The sequence below is a fragment of the Pseudorasbora parva genome, chromosome 9 (genome assembly GCF_024679245.1).
Source record: "Pseudorasbora parva isolate DD20220531a chromosome 9, ASM2467924v1, whole genome shotgun sequence".
Lineage (NCBI taxonomy): Eukaryota > Metazoa > Chordata > Actinopteri > Cypriniformes > Gobionidae > Pseudorasbora > Pseudorasbora parva.
The window spans coordinates 8,082,914-8,088,913 of NC_090180.1; the positions used below are offsets into that span (position 1 = coordinate 8,082,914).

At 40.4% G+C, this 6,000-nt stretch overlaps 1 protein-coding gene across 1 annotated transcript in view; it reads right to left on the reverse strand.

Annotated features, from left to right (window-relative positions):
• Positions 1–5,559, reverse strand: part of cdh7a (cadherin 7a) — a 62,818-nt gene extending 57,259 nt beyond the window's left edge. Inside the window, exon 1 of the mRNA XM_067453702.1 lies at positions 5,114–5,559. The gene's annotated coding sequence lies outside the window, so the exon portion shown is untranslated. The remainder of the gene's footprint in view (positions 1–5,113) is intronic.
• Between the last annotated feature and the right edge of the window lie 441 nt (positions 5,560–6,000).

The window sequence follows — 6,000 nt, forward strand, 5'->3', positions numbered from 1 at the left end:
GGAAAGAAAGGTGATTTAAGCAATTCTGAGCGTGACATGGTTGTTGGTGCCAGACTGGCCGGTCTGATTATTTCACAATCTGCTCAGTTACTGGGATTTTCACACACAACCATTTCTAGGGTTTATGAAGAATGGTGTGAAAAGGGAAAAACATCTAGTATGCGGCAGTCCTGTGGGCGAAAATGCCTTGTGGATGCTAGAGGTCAGAGGAGAATGGGCCGACTGATTCAAGCTGGTAGAAGAGCAAATTTGACTGAAATAACCACTCGTTACAACCGACGTATGCAGCAAAGCATTTGTGAAGCCAGAACACGCACAACCTTGAGGTGGATAGGCTACAACAACAGAAGACCCCACCGGGTACCACTCATCTCGACTACATATAGGAAAAAGAGGCTACAATTTGTACGAGCTCACTAAAATTGGACAGTTGAAGACTGGAAAAATGTTGCCTCGTCTGATGAGTTTCGATTTCTGTTGAGAAATTCAGATGGTAGTCAGAATTTGGCGTGAACAGAATAAGAACATGGACCCATCATGCCTTGTTACCACTGTAAAGGCTGGTGGTGGTGTAATGGTGTGGGGGATGATTTCTTGGCACACTTTAGGACCCTTAGTGCCAATTGGGCATCGTTTAAATGCCACGGCCTACCTGAGCATTGCTTCTGACCATGTCCATCCCTTTATGACCACCATGTACCAGTCCTCTGATGGCTACTTCCAGCAGGATAATGCACCATGTCACAAAGCTTGAATCTTTTCAAATTGGTTTCTTGAACATGACAATGAGTTTACTGTACTATCAATATGGGCCAACATTTCTAAAGAATGCTTTCAGCACCTTTTTGAATCAATGCCAAGTAGAATTAAGGCAGTTCTGAAGGCGAAGGGGAGTCAAACACAGTATTAGTATGGTGTTTTCCTTATAATCCTTTAGGTGAGTGTATATATGAAATGCATTTTAATGTATTTTTTAATAAATTAATGGTTCCTGACAAAACAAGGATCTTTGACCCACAAGTATTTTACATTCTTACGTTATTCTTCATTTACTAGTCACTTTCTAATTAAATGTGACTAATGAGACTTTTGTACTGTGTGAAACTCACTCTGGGGTTGGTTATGTGCTTTGCTCAAGAGCACAATGGCAGTAGCTCATGGATAGTCCCCATCCGGGGTTTGAACCTACAACCTCCAGCTTAAGAGCTGCTACTAAGAACTACAAAGCTGCCCTGTGCGGTAAAAGTGTGTTATGTAAGTGACACTGGATTTTTATATTGTATAAAAACCCTCATGCTCCAAATTGCAAAGGAGAACTAGAATTTAAAAGTGCGCACACTAAGTTGAAGTGACAAAATTCCAGGCACAAATTTCTCCTAAGGGGTCCCTGGAGCTTCTCGGTCCGAGAGAGCCTTTTAGGTGTTTCTAACATCCCTTTAAAGTGAAACACTTACAAGTCTGGAAAACAGTTCAAAAGGGATTTGGGTAGAGCACATATACGTTCTCTAGAGAAATCTGTCCTTCCAGCAGTTCAAACCAACAGCAGCAGGATTCACGCCCCAACAGCTTATTTTGATGTTGAAGAGGATGTCGAAATCTCCACGGAAATCCCTCGATGTCCGAGAAAAGATGAGATCTGACCTACGCTTTACAGAGAGAACAACTTCCATATTGGTTTTAGAGTACATGGCAATTCAAAACCATGTAATTTTCACAGCATGTACATAAGTCATTATAATATTTCTTGCGGGTTCAGATGAGCTTCGAACTATTTCACTTTTTTATAGTGTTAGAGCGTTAGCACCATTAAAATGTGTTGATGGCAATATAGGGTTTAAATAAAAAAAGTGTTAAACATATCTGTGACATTAAAGCTTTGATAGATACTGTAACTCTGCAACATAATGGCATAATAGAAGCTCAAGCTCTGAAGGTGAACAGAAGAGTAAATCACAAAGCATTCCTCGGGGAATCCATTCCCTCCTTGTATTCCCTCCAAGCTCAAAAGCACCAGCGCTGCTGGAGAAGAACAGAGCGTCTTGTGCTTTGCTTCAGAAGACCACAGTGCCAAGACCCTTCAGTGGGGAAAAGTCTCATCTAAAGCCTGTAATCTCTATCGTAAGCTTCACTTTATAGGGGAATTACAAGTGCTTAGCAGCTGATTAGATCTCTACATGTTTGACTGAGTAGATTCAACAAAAAGTTTTCAAAAATGGTTGACGGTGGGTATCAAGAAAACACAGTTATGGCTAAATAATCCTCTCCACGTCTCAATTATCCCCGACCTCCAATAGTTTCATTGAAGTGCTACATGACACCACTGCAAAATAAAAAGAGCTCTGAGTCTGGAATGCTTATAGCGTAGCACAGGCTAATAGAGAGCTGGAAGGTGATATGGATCATTTATCATGCTTGCATTAAAACACAGCAAACAAGGACATAGGAAACAAACCTAGGGATTTTTTAATGCCGTGCGTCTGAAGCAATATCTTAGGACAAGTTTGCCAGACAGGGCATTTCTCAAATGTGCCCAAATTGCTTTGTCTCCATCTTTCTTTTATCTTTGTAACATCAACACTGTCGTTGAACTGAACTGAACTGAATCAATGTGGAGCTGACTTTCGCTGTATAATACCTTCTGCATAATGGATTAACTTAGCAACATAGACATTGAACTGAATCAACTGAAAGTTGAAATAATAGAAACTGATGGATTCAACAAACGTATATACCATCAATGAACAACCTCTAAGTGCACTAAGTCTGTCTATAAAGTTATTGCTATCTTTCTCCTATAGAGAAAATGAACGTGGCTTTTACCTACTTCACAGCTGAAATTGAAATTGTTTCATAATTTGACTGCATTATGAGTTTTATTTTTCAGTTTATAAAGGTGAAGCTTCTTTGAAACAATCTGTATTGTATAATGCACTTATTTTTCTCTGATTATTTTCGACGAATCAAATAATGGATCATGACTAACCTATTATGATTTAGCCTACTGTACATTACAAGGCGACTATATGCCATGCCATGAGTGTACTATATTTGTCCCTCTTCTCCTTCCAGCCCCCCACTAACATTTTTTTCCCCGCCCGAATCTGCTCGCTGTCAGGCTTGGCTGAGGCCCCGGACTCTGTGTTCAGCACAGATCGCCCAAATGGTCTGGGACAGGATGATGAAGTCTCATTAGCCCCCCATGCCATCTGACGAGAGGAGCTTAGGCTTCAGCGCAGACCGCCCCGTGAGAGAGCGCCCACAGCCACAGCCGGAGACTCTGCTCCAAAAACCCATCTCAGCACACTATCTAGTCATAGCCCCCCTGCGGATGCAAGAGCGATTGTGGCACGCACCAGGGACAGTATGCTCGAGCACAGAGCAAAGCAAGGCTCCTGGCATCTGGACATCAAACACAGCACATTGCGGACTTGTAGCATATGGCTTTCTTATTATGGCTGCCCTTCGCTGTGCAGACTCTTGAGGGTGACTATGACAAGATTATGCAAGGATCTGGGCTGGATATGGCTTCTTATGAGAATACGTGATACAAATTCCTAATAAAGAATACATTTGTAATATATTGAAAGACCATTTTTCCATTTAATGTTTCATTACATGCTGCACAAAAAAAACCTTTTTCGTAAAAGTTTAATCAGTGCATAATGTTAATGCAAAACGCTGTCACTTAAATTTGAAAATATTTTAATACAAATTGTTGTAAATAAAACAAATAGGATATTACTGGATTACATTTAACAAGAAACATTGTTTCAGACTTTGTAACTGTTTCAAACATGCAATTTAAATGTGCCCCTTGCAGTTTCTTTGTAATTAATTGTGAAATTTACTAGCTACAATTTAAGAAAAAAACAAATCTGTGTACAGCATGACTTGGCAAAACTACATCAGTCCCATCACAAACAAAACATCTAAAATTATACAAGTGGTTCCTTTTTTAATTATCTTTATTTGGGGCCACAAAAAACAACAAGACATACATTGCCTATAGCATTTAATATATGCATAGTCTTGTGGGACCTCCAAATTGCAGGGCAAGATTCTTAGTCATCTCTTTGATGACAACCCGTTTATGCTTGGGCACGATAGTGCAAATAGGCTACAACCAGATGTTAAGTCAGGGAGTAGGCATTTTGTAATTATTTTGTAAAATCACAAGAAATCTAAACATATTCTGCAAATAATACTGAAAATATTGACCAGCAGCCAAAATCAAAAAAAAAAAAAAAAAAAAAAATATATATATATTTTTTATTTTTTGAAAATAGCTAAATCAAGTAGGCTTCACGGTTCACTCAACGCGCCACCTAGTGGCCGATAGCTTCACATTGCAAGTGAAGTTTCCACTACGAGCCTCCGTGCTGTTGTTGGCATTGCAGTGGCATCCTGACAGGAAGATATTTGATATCGATACGGGGGTGTGAGGAAAAGCTGCACATCTGTACATGTGATATCTGCTTTTGTTTTGGTATAGTAGGCTAGTACAGAAAATGAGAAACAACTAACAGTGGGATAACCCATCAAAACTAAATATTTCCACAGCCACACAACGGACGACAGTATTTGCATCACAAATGCGACTTACTGGCAATGTCCCAACTATTGCTCTTAGGACCGAGAAAATTGTGGGCTACTTCGTTGCGACTCGATTAATATGCTGACTGCCAGACCTTAACTTTTGAACATCACAGATGCTCCTGAGGGAAAAGCGCTGAATATTAATACATCACAGGCAGTGAGGGAAACTTTGAGAAGCGCCTCTTAAAATCTTTATGCTGACCACACTGTTCTACAATATTTGAAACTGCATTTATGATTGTATTGAATATAAAAAGGCTTCGTTCATTTTTCCTTTTTATTATTTTTTACTTCTTTCCAAGGATAATGGCTAGTTTCATTGCAGGCAGATGAATAAAACAGACATTTTCTGGAAAAATAAGTAAATACATAAAAAATAACAACAAACAACACCACAACAGTACTGCCCTTTCTCAACTTTTAGATCGCTGTAATGATTTTGTATAGCCGTGTGTTAACGGTCGGCAAACAGTCTGCACGGCACTGCACCTCAGTAAACTGCAAAAATCAGACTCACCTTTCCTCTTGGTCCTTCGCGTGCGTAAAAATTGTCAATGTTCTTGTGAAAATGCAGAAGGATTCCTTCACGTCGCAGCCGCTCTAGACGCGCTCTTCCCGAATGAGTGAAGGAAACATCTTCAGGAGCATCCCTGCACTACAGGCGTCTTTCCCTCCGTTCCGCTCAATCACTGCGCTGCTCGCGCACACTCCGCGCGTCTACAATAAGCCCTATTGAGAAGCCACAGCTGCAGCGAACCTCAGCCAGGGGAGAGCACTGTGGAGAGACTCACAAAGGGACCACAACACTGTCGGCCATCCGTGAAGCATGCCTCGGGAGTCACAGTCCCCGCAAACTCTGGGAAAACAGTGGTAACGCGCAACTTATTGTCCCTAGTGAAAGTGGCTAACAAAATGGACAAGTCTCTGTTAGTGTGCTAGGAGCATCGTTCATCAGGGAAACGTTGCACTGAGGGGAGGTGCCGATGTCACTCAGCGTATCCAAGGTGCCGTGGCGACTGTAGGATTCTAGGGGGGGCACAGAGGGGCCAAAGTGTGCAGAGACGGACCGAATTAAAACCTCTTTAGTAGGAATTTGTGGTCCTGAAATGTGGGTTCAAGCACTTTAAAAAGTATTATATTTTCGAGCTTTTTAAGAATATACAGTAAATGCACTTAAGCCTATGGTGTACAGTACACTATGCAGGGACCCTCTGTGGGTATAGGTTATTACAGGGTACAACTGATTTACAAACATTTAATAAGGCATTTTTATAATAATGTTATGATAAAATTTTAATGACAACATTGTTTCTACTCCATCCAATTTATTCAAAGAAAAAAGGGAAAAAAGATCAATAATAGTACATTTATCATTATTTATTAATTCATTTTATTTAAATGGCT